The sequence below is a fragment of the Hipposideros armiger genome, unplaced genomic scaffold, assembly GCF_001890085.2.
Source record: "Hipposideros armiger isolate ML-2016 unplaced genomic scaffold, ASM189008v1 scaffold_178, whole genome shotgun sequence".
Taxonomy (NCBI): Eukaryota; Metazoa; Chordata; class Mammalia; order Chiroptera; family Hipposideridae; genus Hipposideros; species Hipposideros armiger.
Genome location: NW_017731528.1, coordinates 2,461,689 through 2,485,531, shown reverse-complemented (window position 1 = coordinate 2,485,531; position 23,843 = coordinate 2,461,689). Strand labels below are relative to the sequence as shown.

The 23,843-nt window shown below is 41.6% G+C and overlaps 1 protein-coding gene across 1 annotated transcript in view; it reads left to right on the top strand.

The window, feature by feature from the left end:
• The first annotated feature begins 12 nt into the window (after positions 1-12).
• FRY (FRY microtubule binding protein) overlaps positions 13-23,843 on the top strand; it is a 456,767-nt gene continuing 432,936 nt past the window's right edge. Inside the window, exon 1 of the mRNA XM_019652358.1 lies at positions 13-110. The gene's annotated coding sequence lies outside the window, so the exon portion shown is untranslated. The remainder of the gene's footprint in view (positions 111-23,843) is intronic.

Genomic DNA, 23,843 nt, shown 5'->3' with positions numbered 1-23,843 from the left:
CTCCCACGGCGGCAGCGGCGGCGGTGTCCCGGCGATGCTGTGGGTCTCCTGGAGCGCCGGTGCCCTGGCCTCTCGCTAAGGTACCGGCCCCGCTCGCACCCTGGCCCGAGGTAACGCAGCGTCCGGGACGTGGCTCTGAGGCGCTCGGCTCCCGAGCCGGGGGTGGGCAGGTTGCGGGGCGGGGGGCTGGGCGGTGCTGCGCGGGCCGGGCGGCTGTCCCCGTGAGGAAGAGGGTGGGGGCTGCGGGAAGGGGAGGCTGTCTCCGGGAAGCAGCTGCCGGCATCCCCATCCTCCATCCTCCTCTTGCCTCCATGTGGTTTGAAAGAGGTTTTGTTCCAGGAGAAAGTTTGATGCTGAGACTCTAGGAGCCAGACTCGGTGGTCCCAGAGGCTCTTACCTTTAAAGAGTGGCAGATCACCCTGCCGGCCAGGGACGCCGGTGCCCTGAATGTGGGCATGCAGGAACCCACGCCACTTTCTGACCCGAGCAGCATTCCCGACACAGACCCTTCCTTGAGGAAATTCCTCTGTGGGAACCCCTTGGGGACCATTGTGGCTTTTTCTTGAAACCAGTGCAGCAGTCAAGTCAGTCAGTGTCCCCTTGTTCTCTCCCCCAAGACCTGTGTTCTTAGAGAGCTTCAAAAATTTAAGTCTGTCTACCTTATCTTCCAATTAAAGCCCCCAATCACCAGTGGGTCCACGCACCGTGCCAGCGATTCCTTCTGTCACATCTTGAGTATTTTCTTACCGCCACACTTGTAATGGGCTCTCCCTGAGTGCTGGGTGCTGTAGAGCACACCAAAGGGAGAAGTTGTGGCCCAGCTCTTAGGGTGGGAGGTGAAAACAAGGAATACAGAGCCTGTGTACCCACTTGAAGATGGGAGACAGTTTCTTCAAAACAAGGTGGGTTACTATGTGGGGATTATTTGCTTTACGAAACTTCTAATGCAGTGAAATAATTAGAGCTAGAATTGAGTTTTACACAAGGTTGTAGGACCACATCTATCATAAAGTAGCTTAGAGTAGAGGTAGTAACATGGATGTCGTATGGGCTTGAAATTAGCAGACCTCAGTGTTGAATTCTGTCTAACTCTAATCAATCTGATACCTTTCTGATCACACATGTGGGTTCTCAGTTATTTCTTTCTTTCCAAGACATATTCATACCATGAGAAAGTTTCATAATATGAACCTCGGTGCCCTGCAGACACCCTTGGCCAAGGACAACCACACCTTGTGCTGTTAGCTCCACACCAGGTAACAGCACATCTGTAGAGTGTTTACATCATAAAGAGAAGGAAACTTCCTTAGTCCATGGTGACAGAACAGTGTGCATTTATTGAGCACGTGTGTGCCAGATAGAGTACTAGGTATTTTACATATACTATTACTTTAATTCTCACAATCACTCTGATGAGGTGTTATTACTTCCCTTATTTTAGAGTTTAAAGAGTTTATGTCATTTCCCCAAGCTTATATTTCAAGTAAATGACGGGTGGGATTTGAACCTGGATGTGTTTGAGCCCCTGCCCACGCTTTTCACCACCACCATATGCTGTCACCTAGCCCCTCTGGGGAGAGAGTCACCTGTGTTATAATAGGAAAGGAAATGCAAGTATGGCAACATAGACTGTGTCTGCTGGCACCCTAGATTAGACTCCTTTATAGACTAGAAGATCTTCTCCCTCTGGGAACCCACCACTGTATGCCTGTGCCTAGCAGGTGTTCCCTTCACCAAAGGGTGACATCAAGGACTGCCAGACACCCCCAGCTCCCAGTATGTAAATCAGATGGGTATCTCCAGACCTATAAACTCCTTGTCCTTTCAGATAAGTTGGTTCTAGAATACAGGTAACCAAGTGTTACCCTCACTGGCACTTACAGAGCAGTATCTACGTTCACAGTCATCAAGTCTATTTTAGGTCTGCATATATATGTGCACCCCACCAGTTGGCAGCAACACACTGACACACTTGTTGTCTTGTACAGCTCCCAGAGAATTCCTGACACAAGCCAGCCTATGTAAAAGGAAAGACTGAATTAAATCACTGGGGAAGGTAATACTAGTCCAGGCACCCCTGGATTGTCCTCTGCTGACCAGAAAGGAAATGAATTAAGGGCCCTGGGAGAAGAAAGCAGCATTCTCCGTAGTGTGACAAGCCATGTATATGCTGTAGCCTGGAGTCAACACTCTTGAAGATATGTGCTCACCATTTAGAAACTCTTACCTGTTGTCTTGGCGATGGCCCACACCTATTTCTGATTTGATTACTCACTTTTATATTTAGGTAGTTGTCACTTCGATGAGCAGTGTCAAAACTGATGTCACAGTGTGACACAGTATGTTTTGAAGTTGTGCCTAAAAAAATTGTGTCTGCTACTACAGTCTATGGCCATTGTTTTATAATTTCCCTTCCCTGGGTGTTTGCGTGTGTGTGTGTGTGTGTGTGTGTGTGTGTGTGTGTTTTCTCTCCCTTGGTATAGTTTCAACTCTCTTTGTTTTCAAAATGATTGCAGTACTAAGCCCAGAAAGGAATACATGCATTTTTGAGCTGCGACCATATACTGCCTGGAAACATATCCCTGTGGTTGGCATTTTACTCCTGATATTTTAGTGCTAAGAATCTCAAAAACCCGTCCGCATGCTTTGGTATTTCAAATGGACTCTCCTGTCTAATTATTTCACTCGATCCCCCGTAGCAGTGATGAGGTTTGAGTTTAGAAGATAGCCCCAGGATCTCCCCTCTAACATCTCTGAACTGCCAAAAACTGGAGCAGCACTAATTAAAGTTGGGAAAGTAGAGCGTGAGCTAGGCTCATTGTCACACTCTTGAACCAGAATGCAAAATGTACCAAAAGTATCATTGGGGGTAAAGAATGAAGTTAGACTTATTTAAAATGACTAGTGATTTACAAAACTCTACTAAGTTATTGATGTCGCATAGTTTGCCTAAAGTTGGGTTCATACAAATACCTCACTAACTTGAAACTGTCCAATATCAACAGACTTTCACTGTGTATTCTATTCTATTTATAAAACTTCTCATTAACTAGCAATTCATCATTATTTCCATATATCATCAAATCTTAAATTGACATCCATTATTTTCATTTTATAGAAAAAGAGAGGGAAAATATTGCCAGTTATCTTATGACATGGCATTTTAATAATGGTCCCATGACATTCCATCATTGGGTCACACTGGTCTCTCAGTGCTCTTAAATTTCCTTCATCTCTCTGTGGGTTTTGGTACTTTTTCCTGGTATGTTCAGTAGCATTGCTTAGGGGCATGATAGGCGATCAGTTTGTATATAACTCAGTAACAAACTGTAATACAGATTCATCTTCTGTGTCTTTGTTCAGTTTGGTCAAGTGTTTAGGTATTGCTTTGCAAGATAATGTGGAAATGCCAAACAAAGATAAATGTTTCCTTTAATAGTAATATAACACTTATGCCCCCATTGCTCTGTTTCTGTGCCTTGGTGCATACACAGTAGCATCTTTCAGTGCCAAATCATAGGGTAATCTTTTCAAAAGCCATTTAAATGGCAATTAAACAAAACACATGCAGTGACAACAACTCATAACTGAGTTCATAACTCAGTAGAAGTGATAACAAAATGACTAGCTCTGACCAAGTTTGCACATATGCAGGGAGTGACAGTTGTGCTGTGACTACTCCCGCGTTTTCAGCAATTTTAAGGTGCCATTAATATTAAGACCCACCCTGACTTCAGACATGTTAAAATGTGAAAAGGAAAGAAGCTTCGCAATGCAGTATGCTAATCTGTACCCACTTAGCTTCATGTACCCCAGCCTACCTCCTTGCTGCATGTGCTCATCCATCCATTCATTCCTATCATCATTCATCTTGTTGGACTGTAAGCTTCAGGAGTGCCAGGACTTTTTCTGTCTGGTTCTCCAATCTGTGCCAGCCAGTTAGTGTCATCCAGGACCTCTAGCTAATCTGATCAACAGGTATCCACAGAATGAGTGAGTGAATGTCCTCCATGGAAGGCATGGAGACACGTCAAGTCGTTCAGCATTCTCTGCTGGTGAGAAAACTATCCTTAAAATTATGACATTGACAGGAATGCCAAACACAGAAAGCATTAAGTCCTGGGGTTTATTTCAGAGCCCTTTTCAAATACTCCACACCGTTACAAAACTGGTTCAGGGTAGAAGACATTACACTGTGACTTTTTTTTTTTTTTTTTTTTTAGCTGAGCCATCCTGCTACCTGTTGGCAGCTCAGCGGCTGCTCAGCTCGGGCTGGACTCGAACCTCTGTTGCTCAGAGCTCAAAGTCTTGAGCGAGCTCTTAACCAACTGAGCCACTCGGCCGGCCCTACACTGTGACTTTTATTGCTCTTTGACAGCCGAGGGATTTATAACAACTTCTATCTTGGTTCTTTTGTAGGACCCCAAATCATCAATTACTTGAATTTTATGCTTAGTTCAATTCCATGTACTTGTCCTATCATATGTGTTACACATACCACAATGAACAGGCAATACCCTTTCCTTTAGTAGGCTCCTCTGAACAGCAACGCAGGACTGTGACCTTGACTGGATGGATATACCTTGACTGGATGGACAAGAAGGGATATACCTACTTACAGGCTTTGCCGTACAGTCCACTTTCTATCTCCAAAAAAGGCCATTTTGACATTTCACAAAGGAGAGACAAAAAAGACAAAGAAAACCCTGGTGGGCAGTGTAGATCTCCACCTGTCAGTGCCTCTGCTTCCTTACTGCTCCCTGGGCAGGCAGAGAGCACTTCTAGGCCAAGGTCAGGAAGCTCAATGAAGCTGTGCAGGAGGAATGGCGGGGAGGTTAGCAGAGCCGCAGCTCTGAGGACATCCTGAGGGCGAAGTGAGTGAGTGCTACCCACATGACCCACAGTCTCAGGACATCACAGGTGGATCTGCAGAGACACACGAGATTCCAGTCCATGGAATGTGGGACCTCTAAAACCCGATGTAACCAATAGGACACTGCTGGGTTCCTATGATTCATGTCTCCGGGCTCAGCAGGAGGATGGATGAAGGGGGCAGAGGGCCTTCCCTGCTCCCCACCCCGTGTACAGGTGAAGCAGGGTAGCATGGCAGTGGGCGTTGTGAAGGGACCTGGCGCATACACCAGAGCTGGCTCTTTCACACAGAAGCAAATAATTGTTAATTAAATCTTTTGGGTTATACACTAAGGGAACTAACGCGTACTCATGTTTATTAAGTATTGTTAACATGAGCCAGACAAATGAAGAATGACAAAAAGTTTAAAACTTATTTTTACTGAACACAGAGGGTGGGATGAAAGAAAACCAGAATAATTTTAGCTGCCAATTCTACGATTATGAGAGGTGATTTAGTGGGTGGTACCAGGATTTACTTTAATCGAGGATGGTAAGACATGCAGGCATGGAAATGACCGTCCTAAAGGAAGACGTTTATTACACTCACAGTATGGCACACAGGGCCACGTGGGGATGCAGTGTGGGCAGAGGGAGGCAGAGGGAGTGAGGAGGATGTGGACAAGAGCCCTCATTCTGGTTTCTCTGGAAAGGGCAGGAGAGGCAAGGCCACCAGCCTTAGGACTGGCTACCTGGAATAATTTCAGAGGGCTCTGGGACTTAAGGGGGTTCCTAGTTGTCTGGGACCTGGCCCTGAGGTGATTAGGGAGAACTTAGTGGCCTGAGTGTGAGAGCCAGTTAAGGAGGTGGTTCGGAGTGTGGCCTCAGGATTGGTTGGTTTGCATATGAAAGGCTCACTGGAAGTCAAGCTTTTATCTCTAAGAATTGGCTTACCCTGGGAAGGGAAATCTCTCCAGAGCCATCAAGGCCCCAAGATGTCAAAACATCAGAATGCAGAAAATAAAAGGCATGGTTAACACAGGGAAACTTTTAAAATGGTCACCTAATGAATTAGGCCCATGTGTACATGGAATATTGAGCCAAATGTGCAAAAACACCTAGCTCAGGGTCTGACACTTGGTATTCGTCCAGTAAACATTAATTAAATCTGAGTCATGGTGCCAGATGGTCCAGCCATGCTCACAGTCAGGCTTTGCTGGGTACTGTAGTCAGGTGTTCAGTGTTCATGTTGAGAAGAAGAAAAAAATGAGAAACTGCACACTACACAGAGGATCCCCGGATGAAAGATGGGCCCACCAGGATGGAGCAAAACACTGAAGTCTTTACAAATGTAAATAAACCCTTAAGCAAATACATCTTTAGCTGTAAGATCTTAAAATCTACAAGGTAATTATATGTTTGGGGTAATTCCTTATTCACTATGGACTTGGAATATCAATAAAAGCCAGGAAACATGAAAGTTACAGACAACTATTAAGAAGATTGCTTCTCTGAGTAAAGTGGGGGTTGCAGAGTGAATTGTGTCTTGCAGGTGTGCTCAGGAGTAGACTTCTAAGTGTGAGTTCCTCAAAATCGCATGGAATATCCTTTACTGCCCGTCACCAGGGATCAGATGATCAGATGGCATGATACACATAAAGTGCTGGAGAGAGTTATATGAAGACAGATAGCAGGACATGTGCCGACGACAAGTCTGGGCAGAGCATGTTTAAAAGGCACCTGCACTAGCACGTGTCCGCTTACTTTGAGGATGCTGATGGAGGGTGGTGACGAGCGGGATGGACATGGGGTGCGACTCGAGGCATCACTGTTCATGGTGAGTGGCAGGAGCATTACAACTCACGCTAAGTGCATTGAGCTGTGGCTTTGGATGGCCTCAGGATTTGCTTTCTGTGGTTGGGTAATGATAACGTCTTTAAATTCCTATGACTTTTCCTTAGGACCTTAACCACGCACATTAAGAAATGCTAATGTGAACATAAGCAGCAAGTCGGTCTACTCACCTAAGGGGGTAACTCCTTTGTGGTGGAAACTCTGAGATTGCCCTCCCTTTACAGACCCGTCCACTCTGTGACTGCACACATCCATTCTGCGTTGTGTAGGGGCTCATCCATGTTGGTGGAAATCGTAGGAAGGCTTCACTGGAGCATGGCATCCTCTCGCTGTGCTTCCAAACTGACATCATAGCTCTAATTAAAGCAGCAACACTAGCGCAAACTGGCCAGTGAAAGCACTTCTGCCCGGCTCATGTGGTGACCCAGGTCTCATGCTGGTCAGGACTGTCCTGGGCTGATTAGCATGTGTCAAGTGAGCATGTCTCTTAACCCAATGTACATTTTACAACCTAGGCTTTCATGGCCTTTTAACTTCTGACTCTGTACACAGATTAGGCCTGTGTGAAAAATGAGGTAATATGCGGAAACATTTGAATTTTCCCCAAAAATGTAATGAACAATTACATGAGTGCTTTCAAGTATTTCTCAGCCCCAGTGACACTCATGAGTCCTTTCTGGAACGCTGTGTTCGTGTTGACACTTATAAGTGAGACTCTGTAACAGGAGGGGGATGGGTGAGGTGCAGCCTTCCTGGAGCTGTTCTAGGTATTTGTAGTCTGTTTGAGCTTCGACCTTTAGAATTGGAATTGCACTCTAAGGAGTGGGGTAGAAAGAGGCATACATACCCTTGCTTACCTTCTCAGTCCTAGAGCCTAGAACGATGCCCGCACATGGTAGGAGCTTAAAAACTATTTGCTGAATTTTAAAATGATATTTGACTAGTTGACACAGGAATTCCCACCCTTCTTGGCTCAAAGATTCTTATTAATTATGAGGAAAAGTCCTCATAGAATATAATTTGATAGTTAATTCACCTAGAATGAAGAATCAAGAATATCAAAACTGAAAATTTAACAAATAGAAGATAAACTTGCCTTAACAAATTAAAGAGTTATTACAAGTGACCATTATTAAAATACTGTTATATTGGATTGAAAACTAGACAGATTAAAATAATAGTATAGTGCTGGCCTAGTGGCTCAGTTGGCTCAGAGTGCAAGCTCTGAGTAACAGCGGTTCGAGTCCCGGCCCGAGCTGAGCTGCTGCTGAGCTGCCAACAGGTAGCAGCATGGCTCAGCTATTAATAAATAAATAAATAAATAAATACAAATAAAAATAATAGTATAGAATTCCAGATTTTGATTTAGATTATTTAGTGGACTTAATTTAAGACATACAAATAAGCAATACAACTTTGAAGAAAGGATCAATTAATAAAGTTTGCTAGGATAATAGAATAACAGTTGTTTGAAGAGAAAACAGTAAGAAAAAGAATAACATATTTTGGTTATAACTAAAAATTACATCAAACTCCAGATAAGCCATAGTGTTAAATATTGGGGGGGAAATACCATAATGTCATGGTACATTTGACCAAACCCACAGAATGTACGCCAAGAGTGAACTGTAATGTAAAGTATGGACTTGGGGTGATAGTGACGTGTCAATGTAGGTTCATCTGTTGTCACACATGTACCACTGCTGACAGCGGGGGAAGCTGTGAAGGTGTGGGGGCAGGGGTGTATGGGAAATCTCTGAACCTTCCCTTCGATTTTGCGGTGAACCTAAAACTGATCTAAAAAACATAGTCTTAATAAAGAAGAAGAAGGAAGGGACGAAGGAAAAACAAGGAAAGTAATGTATTTATCCCAGGTCTGAAGGCAATAAAGATTTTTCTGAATGTTTATGTCATTTTATAAAATGAAGGATGTATTGAAATACAGAAAACTGAAAATCATTTAAATATGAAATACAATGAAAAGAATTCTAAAAAGCAAAATGACAGACTGAAAAAGAACACGCCTAATACAAACTTATTTAAAATACATCGGGATGATACAAATATGGACTATGTGGCATGAGTGCTCAGATTCTAGTTTGTAGGGTAGAGAGGTGAGTAGACATTTTGGACATTGAAGTACAAATGTTAGATCATCACATGACCTGTCCAGGGACACATGCACTGATCACCAGAACTTAATGGTGTGGTTTGTGCTTTGACAAAAATCACGTGACTTGGGAAGTTGGAATCCTATATCCACTGACTTATCTTTCATTTGTTGTGCTACTAAAACAAAAATAACAGGAAGAGTCATGAACCAGCACTGAAAAAGGTAAATCCTTGGGCACTCGTTCAGAAACCACTGGAGACCGAATTACTCATGCATATCAGGATTTTCTTTTACTTACATGTTTTGTTTTTTTTTTGCAGACAGGAGAAACAAATTTAACAACAGGTTCAGTGTGGACACTTACAGACACTAGCAGTACATCACACAGCATCTCTACCTTAGATGTACCTTCTGGGTCCTTCTCATCATGATCCTTTCACTATTTCATGACCTTCTGGGGGGTCTCAGAGTCGACCTGGTGGTTCTGACATGGACGTGCACATGAGCTTTTTCCGCTTTCTATCTTCTGATAGATGACTGTCAGGAGACACACTAGCCTGCCAACTGGCCCCTTAAGACCAAGGCCATCTTCTGATGAAAAGCTGCCATTCAGAATGCTGCTGACTCCCCTAACCCCCATCTCATCATTTCCACTTCTCCAGCTGGCTCTCAGTCATTGCTCTCCTTGAGGGCCGAGAAGCCCAAGAGCATCGAAACCCACAGGCAATAACCGAACTTCATGATAGTTTAAATCTCCTCCCCTTCCATCTTCAACTAGTGCGCTTCACAATGGACCGAACTCAGTGTCTCCTTTTATTTTCCTGACACAGAGCCTAGTGAACCACGAGGTAGCCAAAATTTGGTTGTCAGAGAGATACCGGTAGACACAGCCTGTCTTTACGATCCTGCAGTTTATCATTCTGAAACCTCCAGCGACTTCACTGCGAAGTACTAGGAAGGTGTTTTATACCACTTTATATCAGACACTTACTATGACATCTTGGTTCTTTATCCAGAATAGTCTACCTAGGTACATATAAATTGCTTTTTGCTACCTGTGTTCTCCAAAAGCCCATCAAAGCTCTGCAACAAGTTCCAACTAATTGATGTTCTTTTTCTTTTTACACTATCTTCATCTCCTCTTTTCTCAATCTGCCATCTTATCTCCACCTTCCTTCAAAAAAATAAATATGAGTCTGACAATTAAGTTCGCAAACTTGTTGCAACAATGTTCCTAACTTTTTTTGATATCAGAGGAATTATTCATTATGAATTTGTACCAACTGGACAAGCAGTTAACCAAGTTTATTATTTGGAAGTGCTGAAAAGGCTGCGGGAAAAAGTTAGACGACATGAACTTTTCACCAACAATTCATGGCTCTTGCATCACAACAATGCACCAGCTCACATGACACTGTCTGTGAGGGAGTTTTTAGCCAGTAAACAAATAACTATTGGAACACCCTCCCTACTCACCTGGTCTGGCCCCCAATGACTTCTTTCTTTACCTGAAGATAAAGGAAATATTGAAAGGAAGATATTTTGATGACATTCAGGACATCAAGGGTAATACGATGACAGCTCTGATGGCCATTCCAGAAAAAGAGTTCCAAAATTGCTTTGAAAGGTGGACTAGGCGCTGGCGCTGATGCATAGCTTCTCCAAGGGGAGTGCTTTGAAGGTAACCATAGTGACACTCAACAATGAGGAATGTAGCACTTTTTCTAGAATGAGCTCATGAACTTAATTGTCAGACCATTTTGTGTGTGTGTGTGTGTGTGTGTGTGTGTGTACACACACACACACACACACACAAACATATATATATATTTAATTATCGGTGTCTCTATATACATATAAAATACACATGTAAAAAAATGAATCAGAGTTACCATTCTCTAGCCTCCAATAGCTTTGTTCTTTCACCTCCTCTAAGGAGCACTGATCCTGGAAATCACCAGCTCCAAGTGTGCCCGTGCTGTCAGCGTCCTTTCCTCCATGGCCAGCATGGGCAGCTGTGTCACCTCTTTATCCCTCTCTCCCCACCTGAAAGTCTTCTGTACAAACTGCCACATTTTTTCTCCCCTTCCTTTCCTGTTGTACAATGCCTTCTTCTATTCCTGACATATTTGTCCTCTCAGCGAGGACGTCTAATGTATCTGAAAGAACCAGCATTAAGAACATGGTATGTTCTGCAACCATCACAGCTGTTAAAATATCCTGAAACCGCACTTCCTATTTAAAAGATTTTTGTTTTCTTGCAGGAGATCATTCACCTCTGACTTTCAGGGCATGCTTGCAGCTAGTTGGGCTGTAACTGTGAGATGGTTCACGCCATCTGGTGATGACACAGATGCTGACAAAGGCCATTTGACTTAGGCCTTGCAGAGCACTTGGCCCTGAGCGTGTGCTTCCCTGTCCTTGCTGTGTAAGAGGCTCACTCCCCAGCAGTAGGAGTGACTCAGGCCCTGTGGGACTACCCGCTCGTTTGAATAAGCTGTCAATCACATTAAAACCCTTCCCAGACTGACTGCCAGCACTTCTAGGCTGATGTCTTTGGGGTGATTTCAGTTTCTCCTCAGTGTTTGTTAAGTGGTTGAGGTATTTATCTGAAATGTCCATTGGACACAAACACAGTGTCGTATGTGTTTTGAATTGTATTTTTACTGGAACCGTAGAACTTGATTTCTTGTTGGATCAAGCATCGAAAAGGAATACTGAAGTGTTGAAAAGAAATTATATATGAATTATCCCCAGATCCCCAGTTAGCAGCAGACACTCCAAGCTGGCACAGCCAACCAAGCTCTCAGCCAGATCGGCGTGTGAGGGCTGTAGGTCAGGAGGCAGAATGCCCTGTCTGCCCCAGACTGGCGCCTCCGCCCCCTTCCTTTCTCCCTCCTTCCTCCTCCCATCACCCACTGACACAGTGCAGAGGCCCACCGGCCCTGCGGGACCTCAGGTTAGAAAACAAGAGACAGAAGTCAAAGCAGACGAGGCTGGGAACGTGACTGCAGCACTGTTGACTTCCCTTGGATCCTGGATGGCATTCAGGACATCAGGGACTTTGAAATTCTCTCTCTTTTTTTTTTTTTTAAGAGAATCTATAACATTGATGGAGTTCTTAAAGGAATCCATGCTCAAAAAAATGTTTAAGAACTACAGTTCCAATTTTCCTTCCCCGTTGAAAATAGCCTTTCTTGCTGACTGTGAGTTTTATTCAAACTGTCCTGAAAGGGATGGAATTTGAGTGTTCTAAACCTCCAAGTTCAGCCACCGTGTGTGTGTGTGTTTGTGTGTGTGTATGGGGGGGAGGGTGTGCTTTTAAACCGAAACCCTCAGCTTCCCCAGTACCCAGTGAATCCAGGAAATCACATAATTGGGGAGGCTGAGTGTGCGGGGGTCACTGTCCACGCCCAGTGTGGGCCCAGGGCTGCAGGAGAATGCTGGCCTGTGCAGAGAACTGTAAGCTGAGCTGCCATCAGCTTCTGTGAACACACCTTTAGGGTCCTGGCTCACATGCGCATAAATGTCCACAACTGTGGCTGTAGCCCCGATAGCCAAAAGTCCAGATACACCTTCAGGATCCTAAATTCTAAAATGCACCCAATTAACACAGTAGTTTAAATATATATGATCTTTTGGGTCATGAACATGGTGAGAACTAATTTTATTCATTTTGTTTTCCACTCAGGATATAAGCTCAAGAGTATTGATATTGGAAAGAATGGGTGCCTGAATGACGTATATACAGAAACCCCTTCTTTTAAATGACTGGTCTGAACTAATAAGTCAAAATGAAAGCAAGTCATAATCAAGCCCTGTTTTATATGCAATTAGGTTTTGAGAGTTTAAGAACTGTTTTTTTATGGTGTCATACTGTTTGTGATGAATTGACCAAATATACATACAGGAAAAAGAAATATATGAAATTTTCATTTTTGAAAGTTTTCTATTAATATCTTAATATCAGTATTATTATCAGTATTGTAGAGAAGGCTCGACCTTATTTTAAAAGGGAGCTTCTAAGTAAATTACCATATTTCCCCATGTATAAGACACTCCCATGTATAAGACGCACCTTAATTTGGGGCCCGAAATTTGGAAAAAAAATGTATTACATAAAGTTATCGAACTCAAGTTTTATTCATCATAAAATTCATACAACTCCTCATCACTGTCAAAACTCCCAACCATTAGCTTGTCCTCATCTGTATCTGATGACAAATCACTGTCTTCATGTATTGCCTAGTCCTCAGCGGGAAATGCAAGTGAAAAAATCTACAACCACTCTATAAGACGCACCCAGTTTTTAGACCCCGAATTTTTCAAAAAAGGGTGTGTCTTATGCATGGAGAAATACGGTACTTTGCACTGTCTGGCTGGTTAAGTTTCCTTCTGCTAACCTTTTGAACAATCCACTCTGCTCATGAGTTTTTTCTGTGAAGTGTCTGGACTTTTGTGGTTGGATTTGCTTATTTGCAAAACTTTGCAAGGTGGTCTCTATTTTACTTGAACACCCATTAAATAAGAGGATATACTTTACTGAAAGGGCCTCATTGAGAATTAACCAACCAAAGCAAAGAAAGTGATGACAGACTGCTGTTAACCGGACTATCTCATGTTTGATCCTAAGCCATCACTGCTAAGTGCCAAGGAGATCCCTCTATTTACAGGTTGGGCACCGTCTTGGCTCAGCTGTAGCTTAGTGGACTGTTTGGAAGGCAGAGTCTGTCACTCACGACTTCACAAGGGCAGTAAAGCCTCATTTACCTACCATTGCAGAGGAGAGTGTCCCAACTGTGTTCGTTTTTCAGACAATTGAAGCTCACTTGGTTGGGAATCTTTCTGAAATGAAGACACCCTGTCTTCTGAAACAGAGGGTGCAGAAGTTAATTTCCCCTTTTCCAGATGGCATGGGCCATCTGTGAACATGGAGTGTACCTTCCAGGGCTGTAAACCTATGAATGTGGAATCACTTGTCCATTCAGCCACGTCATCCCAGGTGTCTGGGCTCCCTTACTTATTTGCTCTGGTTTTTATGGACCTTTTTTTCCACAGATTGTCATGGTTACTTTCCATTCCTGTCAGAGTATTTAATATACACCCACTTCCTCAGTTACCTTGATGGCGCCACACTTTCTTTAAAGAACACTTTAAAAATGCTGCTCTTTTCAAAATAGTGAGTTGGGATTGACAACCACAATTCAGGGCAATTAAGATACTTATTGGTTTTTATTATCGTCAAAATGGGTTTAGGTTAAAGAATAGCTCCTAGTTCCTTATAATGACATTGGCACAATTCTAAAATATACCTTACACTCTTTAAATTTTGACCTCTTTAGAAACTCTCAGTGCAGAGTCCCTTATCCAGCTTTGTTGGAAGTCAGTCTACTAATTGTACCTTGGCCAAAATTTTTGCCTTAATTTATGTTATATATGGTATATTGTAAATAACATGAATGATAAAATAATGCAAATAATAAGGGCCTAAAGGAAATTAAAATGAGAGTTTTGAACAGCTCGCATCACTGTGCAATTATATGTAACTTTTCGGTAGATACAGACAAATTTACATATATTTATAGTTGTGTGTCTTCCCAGGTTTCTGTATTGACCCCACAGTAATTGGCTTGATGATTTGGTTTCTATAAATCCCTACAAAATAACCTTTCCTAGTACATGCTTCCCAATGAAAAAAGTAATTTTTATTTAGTTTCAATTAATTAATTCTTCCATGGAATGAAGATAATACTTGCATATTTCATTACACCTCTTCCGATATTTATTTCCTAATGCTTTTTTTTAGCGGAGCCATCCTGCCACCTGTTGGCACCTCAGCGGCAGCTCAGCTCGGGCCAGGACTCGAACTGCTGTTGCTCAGAGCTCACACTCTTGAGCTAGCTCTTAGCCAACTGAGCCACTCGGCCAGCCCTCTTAATGCTTTTTTTAGCATTACAAGTGGATAGGTTTTAGCCTGTAAGAAATTAAACATCTACACTTTGCTTGCTTAAAACTTCCAGATAGTCATGGCGGCAGAGGCTGTAAAGAGCATAATTAGATGCTATTTAATTCGGTGAAAACATATTTCAGTTATATAGAAAAGTCTGCTTACTACAGCAACTCCTCCTTTTGTCCTAGAACAGCATTTATTTATTTTATTTTTCCTTTTCAGTTTCAGACTAGAGTTGTTTCTAGTCTTTATTCTCCATGAATGCCACTCACCTGGATAGGGGCAGTTGATCAACAAACTGATGACTCTGCTAGTGTAAACCAGTTCATTCAGGTCCCCAAACCATTGTGGACCAGAAACATTTAGTTGCTTTTCTCTATTAATGAGGCTTACAGGACACTTATAAATCATCTCTTTACATCTTAGGTTTGTTTGTGGAACAAACAGTTCTCTTTCCTGTTAAACTACCAGTCTACTCCAACAGGAAAATGGATAATCTCCAGTAGTTCCTAAGTTCACTTTCCCCACTGTTTATGCAAATGGTACTTCTGCCCCACTCCCTCACTGTGCAGTGAATCCAGCCAGGGGTTACTGTTTGAACTCTGTCCGGTGGGTGATGAGAAGCAGCCCTCTAGGCAGTGGCCCCCAGCAAAGGCTCTGGATTCAGGAGCCGACTTGGAAGGCTGCGGATCAGTCTGGTTGTAGCACCGCAAACAAATCTCAACTTGATCCTGATGGCCCACCTTTCTCTGGGGTTTGGCCCTGGCACTTATGAGGCGTGGTGAACAGCAATGAAGAGGTAGGAAACCTCCTGCTAAACAGAGCCCTTCTTCTGCTCAGAATAACCTGGGCCAGACAGCTCTGCCCTTGCTCCTGTGCATGATAACCCCTCTCAACACCAGCACCTAGACCAGGACCTGGCACACAGTAGGTGTGGTAACTAAAACTAAAAAGGTCTTTCAAAGTGAGAGACAACAGCATTTATTTGGATCAAAGAGGAGCCACTGGGATACACCAATTCAAGCAGAACCCAAGTAGTGTTCCCAGTAGGAGACCAAGGCAATGGTATTTACGTGAAGGGGAAGGGAGACAGTGACATCAACAGAAGGATTATCAGTGTTATCTGCTATTGGTGCAGATAACGTGACACAGGGATGCTAATTCTAAAGAATGTTTTTACCTTTTAGTCTGGTAGTCATCAGCCCAGTGCTCATAATATCTGATTTCTTGTTCTCTTTGCTAACAGTTTTGTAGGGAAACAAGGGTGCTTAGGCCCAGTGCAAAGGTTATTTTGCCCTATTTTAACATTTCAAAAATTTTAGGCATAAGACATGCAAGGCAGTTCCTCTGGGATGGCAGCTCCAGCTCCATTTTAAAGTGTCTCAATTTATATAATGGTTTATATTTCTCCACTTTTGATCAAGACCTTTCCTTGGAAGCACTGCTGATCAATCATTGGCAAGCAGCACTGATCAGTTATTAAAAGCATCATTGGTCCTCCATTGTCAGATGGCTCATTTTGGGTATGTCATCCCATTGTTGGTTCCTTGTTGCCAGGAAGGCTCATTCCTAGTGTGTCATGTCCCATGTAGGAAAGCAAGTGGTTTGTTAGGAGCCTCAGGCCACATCTGAGCAAGAGGAGCACCAGCACAAAGGGAGAGGCATCACCTTCATGTTTCTTCAAGAGCAAACATCTGAAGTTTCTGGAGGTCTCTCATATGATGTCTCGTAGGCCTTAGTGATCATCTCAAAACATTGAGCAACAATTATCAGAGCAGTGTCTTTATAACATCAAGCTGTGCAAAACAAAGATTTGTTACAGCAAAAAAAAATTATAATGACAAAGAAAATACTAAGTCCGATTTGAAGAATAGACCTGAACCAGAAGGCGATACCTTAGGGCAGTTAGTTAAGATATGAGAGACCCACGAGGTGTCAAGGGGCACTGTATTTAATCGTTTGGCTTCATTGTCCACAACAGATGTCTGCTTCATTCCTTAGTTAATTTCAAATCCTCTGTTGGTTGAGCAGCACCATTCGGTGTAAGAGCTTTCTTTCTTTCTTTTTTATTTTTAGTTTTAGTTTTTTAAAACTTTATTGGGGAACAGTGTGTTTTTTCCAGGAGCCATCAGCTCCAAGTCAAGCTGTTGTCTTCAATCTAGTTGTGGAGGGCTCAGCTCCATGGTCCTTGTGGGAATTGAACCAGCAACCTTGGTGTTAAGAGCCTGCACTCTAACCACCTGAGGTAACCGACCACTCCCTAAGAGCTTTCTTTAAATTGGGAAACATGAGTCCAAGAATCAACACCTTTAAATTTAGTCACACATGGATTCATGGTTTTAAGTGTACCTAAAGTTTTATATTTTAGGGTGTTAGAGTTTAGAGTTATCTCCATGAATATTTCTGAAGATAAAACACCTTTGTAGAAACATTTTTGTAAAAGCATCAGAGTAGAACAATAACTGTAAATTATGAAACTTAAAAACTGCTACGGTTACAGACCTGGTCAGAGTGTATATGCATACATATAAATACAGCATTTTACTTTGTTATCTATTCCAATCTTAGTTTGATCATATATAAAATTCTTTTTTCAAGACCCCTCATTCATGAACCTTATGGAATTATCATATACCTTTCAGGTTTTGTCCCACCCTTTCTTTTAAGCAATCGTTTTATTTTTAGGACAAAATTACTTTCCTTTTTCCTTCTCTACAAACAAATGAACAAACAAACCAACCAAAAAACCATGTCCTTTATATGCTTCCTTATCCAAAAAATGCATTCCACTCTTCTTTCCCTTAACAAAATATCTCCATGCCTCATGCCTTCCTCCAGCAGAAACTTACAGCCTATTTCTATACTTAGTCATCTTGTTTTCTCCTAATTATTTCCTAGTAGTTTTTAAAAAACCTTAGCTCTTTTATAAATCAATTTTGGCAAGGGAAATTATATAGCAGTTTGCATTTTCAAAAGGCCACTTCAGGGTCAGTGGGCAGTGTTTTGATTAGTTCCTGGATGTTTACATTTCAAAGACATAATAAGAGTCACAACTTTCAGAGAAAGAGAATCTTATTTGGCGTTACTTATTTGACAATCCTTCCCGTGTAATTTACCATCCTAAATAAGCCTAATCTGTTTAATTTCTGCCGTTTATAAAGAAAGAGAAAAAATCTTTGAGGTGTTTCAGGAATTCTGAAAAACTTCAAAGTTCTCTAAAAAAATCTCAAAGGCCAAGAAAGTGAGTATTTATTTATTTATTTATTTTGAATCTTGGGAAGTTTGCCAAACATATCAGAAGTTCTAAAACTATTTGTTCAAATAGATTTATATGTCATTGTGGAACAATACTTAATGAAAAAATACTTAATTATGCATTTAACCAAAGTGACAATAAAAGATTTTGCAGGCAAATACAGAGACTTAAATAGTTGTAAGTGAAATTTTAGCTCGTTCAATATTAAGGAGACTCAGTGTACTTAATTAAAGACTTGATGATAAAGAGCACAGGAAATCATTTTAATAAAACAATCTTTGTTTCCCTTTATAATTTTTTATTAAAAGCATACCAATAGTACAGGAAAATTTCACTTTTTGTATAGAAATAACATTAAATTTTAGCTTTGCATTAACACACCGTTGATATTAAACCTTAACTTAAAAAAAAACAACCCTGATAATAACAATTCAACGTTAGCCAGCTTAATTTATAAGAGGCAAAATTCTGAAATAACCAAGACAAAATTATTTTCCTTTTTCTTAATGAAAATTTATCTCCATCTCTTATACCATCTTTTATTGAAAACATAGTTTTTCATGTTAATTAAATGTTTAAAGACATGTCTGTTTTAATTAAACCAAACTTAAATCAGTCTTAATATTAAACATTTCCCAGATTATGTGATTCTGAAAAGCTTTGGGTTAGTTTCTATTAAATTTCTTGATTCATAAAAGCACTTAATTTCTTTAAGCCAATTAAACAGAGCTCTTTTTATATAAATCAATTTTAATAATTTCCACCGGAGGAAGATAAACTTATACATACATATACAGACAGACACAACCAGAGAGCTGGTAACTTCATTAAATTTTTTTTCTTTTTAGCCATGAGACAGGTATGGCAAAGCCATTAATTTATAACAGTTGGAATAAATTTATTCATTCAGATGTCTAAGGCTCTAAGGTTTTTATTTGTAACTTGTAAACATTTTTTAAGGAGATAGGGGGCGCTGCTGAGGCAAGGGAACCTTTTCAGCCACTTGTGTCTAAAAAAGCTCTCCTATTTTTTTTTTCCTTTAGTTCATTTAGTCTCAGACACCTGTGGGCTGTGCTTACATTTCTCATTATCAGGTTATCAGTAGAAAGAGCTAGTAACTACTGAGAGTTAGAAAACTATTGCACTTCTAATTTTGTGAAGTTTCTAAACAGAGCATTATGAAATGCTTTAAAATATCTTGTCAGGTTTTAGGTAGGGCAAAGGGTACAAAATTTTAAAGCAACTTCTTAGATGGCCAAAAAATATTTTATCTTTTAGAAATTTCTGTTTATCAATTAAGAGTGCATTTATAATAGTAGGAGTGCAATTAAATGAGTACTAACCGTCAGGAAACAGTCTCCCTAGCACCTGTGGCACCTGGGCAATCAACACCCTTGAGTGAAAAAATGCCTCCTGATCTCACAGAAAGGCATTTTGACATCTGCCAACCATGGAGGCAGGTCTGTGAACCTGACATGACTTCACAGTCAAGGAGACAGTGATCCATGGAAACAGCGGGCACAAAAGAGGCTCTGTAGGTACCATACCCGGCTCCAGGGGATGTCGGACCTTGAAGGTAAGGCCACTTTAGATCCTGTTCCTGATGCCAGCGTGTGAAGCTAAAAATTAAAAGACCTTTCAAAGTGAGAGGCAAACAAGCATTCACTTGAAATCAAAGAATAGGTATTTGGGACACACTGATTCAGGCAGAAGCCCAAGCAGAGATCTGAATAGGCAACAAAGGCAATGGTATTTATGCGAAGGGGAAGGGGCACAGTGACATCACAGAAGGGAAGCACTGCTATTGGTGCAGATTATGTTACATACTGATGCTAATTCTAAAGAATGTTTTTACCTTTCAGTCCAGTAGTCATCAGCCTGGTAGTCATAATAACTGCTTTATTGTTCTCTTTGCAAACAGTTTTTTTGGGAAATGAGGATGCCCAGGCCCAGTGGAAAGGTTATTTTGCCCTATTTTAACATTTCAAAGATTTGAGACATAACACATGCCAGACAGTTCTTCTGGGATGGCAGCCCCGCTCCATTTTATTTTATTTTTAAAGATTTTATTGGGGAATTGGGGGAAGGCAATAGCGTTGGGCAATTGGGGAAGAGGAACAGACAAGTAGCTGTCCTTTTGTTCTTCAGCCTAGTTGTGGAGGATGTCATTTCACTGGCCCATGTTGGTGTTGCGCTCTTCCCAGGTGAGGTAGATCAGCCGCTGGCCACTCATGGTAGCTCAAGGCAGCCCACTGCAGCTTTACCACAGCCTACGCCATTGCCAGCGACTCACGGCAGCCCAGCTCCAGGTGGAGCTGTTGTTCACCATCTTAGCTCTAGAGGGTGCATCGTCGCTGGCCCTAATATGGGATCTGAACCAGGGCCCTGCTGCTCAGAGCTGGCGTCCCAAGCCAACTCTTAACCAACACACCACCCGGATGGTCCCCTGGCTCTAAATTAAAGTTCCCCATTTCTATTATTGTTTACAGCTGCTTAGCTTTCTCCTCTGTAACATGAAGATTAGAATGCCTCCTTACCCTTGTGAGGGGTAAGCAGGAGAGTGGCAAAGTACCCACAGTTATGCCTAACACATAATAGGCTCTTGTTACAAAAATAAAGTCAGAAGCTCAGAGCTAACTTAGCTGTACCTAATCTGAGGCAGTTTGGTCTCAGCCTGGGATAGTCATGGAAGATCATGGAAGACGGATGGTGGAAGCCCCGGAGCCCTGGGTTAATATTTTTAAGTTATGTCTGAACTACCATGAATGCTTGTAAGTGCTTTGGGTCTGAGTGTTTTTAAAACACATGTCATTCGGAAAAAGTGGAAAGCAACAACACAGATTCCAGTGTCACAGGCAGCGTGCAGAATAAGCTCTGTCTTCCACATATCACTCCCATATCCAGGAAAGTTTATTTAATCTTCTGGTGCAAATCTCTACTGTGTGGGAAGCTGACTGGCCTTGTGGACCCCTGGCCAGGCCACAGCTTCTCCTGGGAGGATGCTCTCTGCCCTTTGGGGGCTGAATGTAAAATCATGGGGCTCTAGGCTTGAAAAGTCGAGCCTTATCACAATGCCACTTAGCTGGCCCAGGTGGGAGCCTGGGTAACCTAGATAAGCCACTTAGATGAAGTGAACAATCCATAGATCATGAGATGAGTGAAATGACTCCTCTGGTGTGATTACTGTTGGTCAGGAAAAGGCACTTTGGGGACCTCAGTGTACTTGATCTGCTCTCCTGATAGGGCGTGATGATTTCATCACATGACTTTAGATTATAATGTCTTAATGAAATCTGCAGTGAGGGGAGATGAATCTCAGGGAATGAATTTGGAGTGCGGGTGTGTGTTTAGGTAGCATCCTAATGATTCTGAAAATTACCTAAGAAAGATGTTGTAATCAGCTAGCTTATCAACATTGGACCATGTTTCTGCATTTCTGATTTGATTACCTAGAACTTGTATCACTAAACTAAAAGGCATCTGTGTTTTATGTCTTGATAGAAAAAAAAGAAGCAAGATTAATGACACTTTAGAAAATGATCTGACTCTGCTTTATCCAGGAAATGATCCCTCCTCACTAATTTTACATTCCAGCTTAAAACAGCCTTGGCCGTGGCTCTATAATTAGAAGTATAATAGTCAAATCCAGGCACTAGGAAAAATGTCAGATTCATTTTCTCCACCCCCACATATGCTATATTTGTTGGCTTTATTGTCTTTTTGCTTAATGAAGAAATTTTGTTTGAGTGTCAGAAAATATAAACTAAATGATTCACCAATTTTACCATTTGGGTACATTTCATTTTTATACCAGTTAAACATGCTTTGGGACATAAGGCACAGGAAAGGCTTCCCTGTAATACTTATATAGAAATTTTCCAGCCCATATGACACGTAAATACTTCTACCCTAAGGGTCTGCAAGGAAGATACCCAGTGTGACTTCCTGTGTCTGGGGATGTCTCCTGTGTATGAGGATTACCAGACTGGAACACTGGTTTTCTGTTTCCACCTACATCAAATCCTAAGGTATTTAGAAATTAGCTGATACAAAGTAACACCCTGTTCACTAGGAAGAATTCAAAAGGCCCACAGCCATAGAATCCCTTTCAAATAACCTTTATTAGGTATGGTCCCACAAGTGTGCTGTGTCCTGGTGCATGAACTTGATATTACAGTATTGCAGACAACTATCTGCTACCTAAGACTTTACAATGGATCAAAGACAATGTTTATGCTGATATGGAATTCTAGGGGTGTGTAAGGTTTTCTGAATCTCCAGGGCCACACTCAGAACCTGTTCCCATCCTGGACTCCACTCACCTCTCCACTAGCACACACCAGGTAGGCCCAGAAATCAGCTGCTCAGACCACAGGTGCAGGTGGGTGCATTGACTAAGGGAGACAGGAGATGCTACAAGAAAAATACAAAACTCCAGCCTTTGAATAGCTCAAGGCCATTGAAGAGAGGAGATGAGAATGTGAGAAACAACTAATAAACTAAATTATTGGGTTGTCAGAAAAGTCATCACATATTTTTCCTATGTTTTTCAATGCAAAAATGCGTCATAACTCTTCCGACAACCCAATATATACAATTAAGCACTGTTGTGTGAGGTTCAAAGCTGTTTTCATGTTTTTGGAAAACTAGTCAACTGGAAATAGACTTAAGTAGGGCTGATTTTGTTGGTTATAAGGAAGGCCAAGCTTCCCTGCTGTGTTAGATACATATTGCTATGACAACGACCAGAGCTTGGGACATCTTAGTACTGATTCATGGTTTTAATGGCTGCAGCGCATGACCCTCGTGTAGACATCTCTGAACTACCCTAAATGGTGGACTTGACCCTTTGGTAGTTTAGAAAAGACTCTTTGGCATCAGCTGAGAAGCTCCACTTCAGCTGAGGTGAAGCCAAATAACCTATATGTAATGGGTGACCTCTTTACAAAAAAACTACATGATAAGCCAAAAGTTTGATCTAGACGCCTCCAAGGGATGGTGTGCAGAAGCCAGAGAGAGAAAGAAACTAGCTCATTTACATGTCATCCTCCCCAGGAAAAAATGTTTGCCAACTACAGCTTTTTATTTTCATTGTGGTGAGAGCACTTAATATAAGATCTAACCTTTTAACAATTTTTTAAGTCAACAATACTGTATTGTTGATGATAGGTACAATGTTATACAGATGATCTCTAGGACTTATTTATCTTTCTTAACTGAAACTTTATGCCCATTGATAAGTAACTCCTCATTTCCTCCTGCCCCAGCCCCTGGCAACCACTATTGCACTTGTTGATTCTATGAATTTGACTATTTTAGATACCTGCAGTATTTGTCTTCTGTAATTGGCTTATTTCACTTAGCATTATGTCCTCATGGTTCATCTATGTTGTCGCATATTGCAGAGTGTCCTTATTTTTTAAATGTGAATAGTATTCCATTGTCTGTATATGCCACATTTTCTTTATCCAGTTACCTGAGGATGGACACTTAGGTTGTTTCCACATTTGGCTATTGTGTGCGGTGCTGCAATAAACATGGGAGTGTTAATATCTCTTCAAGATCCTGCTTTCTCAATTCTTTTGGATAAATACACAGAAATGGGATTGTTGGATCACATGGCAGCTCTATTTCTAATTTTTTGAGGAACCTCCATACTGTTTTCCATAGCAGTTGCACCACTTTGCATTCTCACCAACAGAGTACAAGGGTTCCAATTTCTATCCTCGCCAAGACTTGTGTCTTTTTCTGATAATAGCCATCCAGACAGGTGTGAGGTGATATCTTTGTGGTTTTTTTTTTTTTTAGATTTTTTTTTT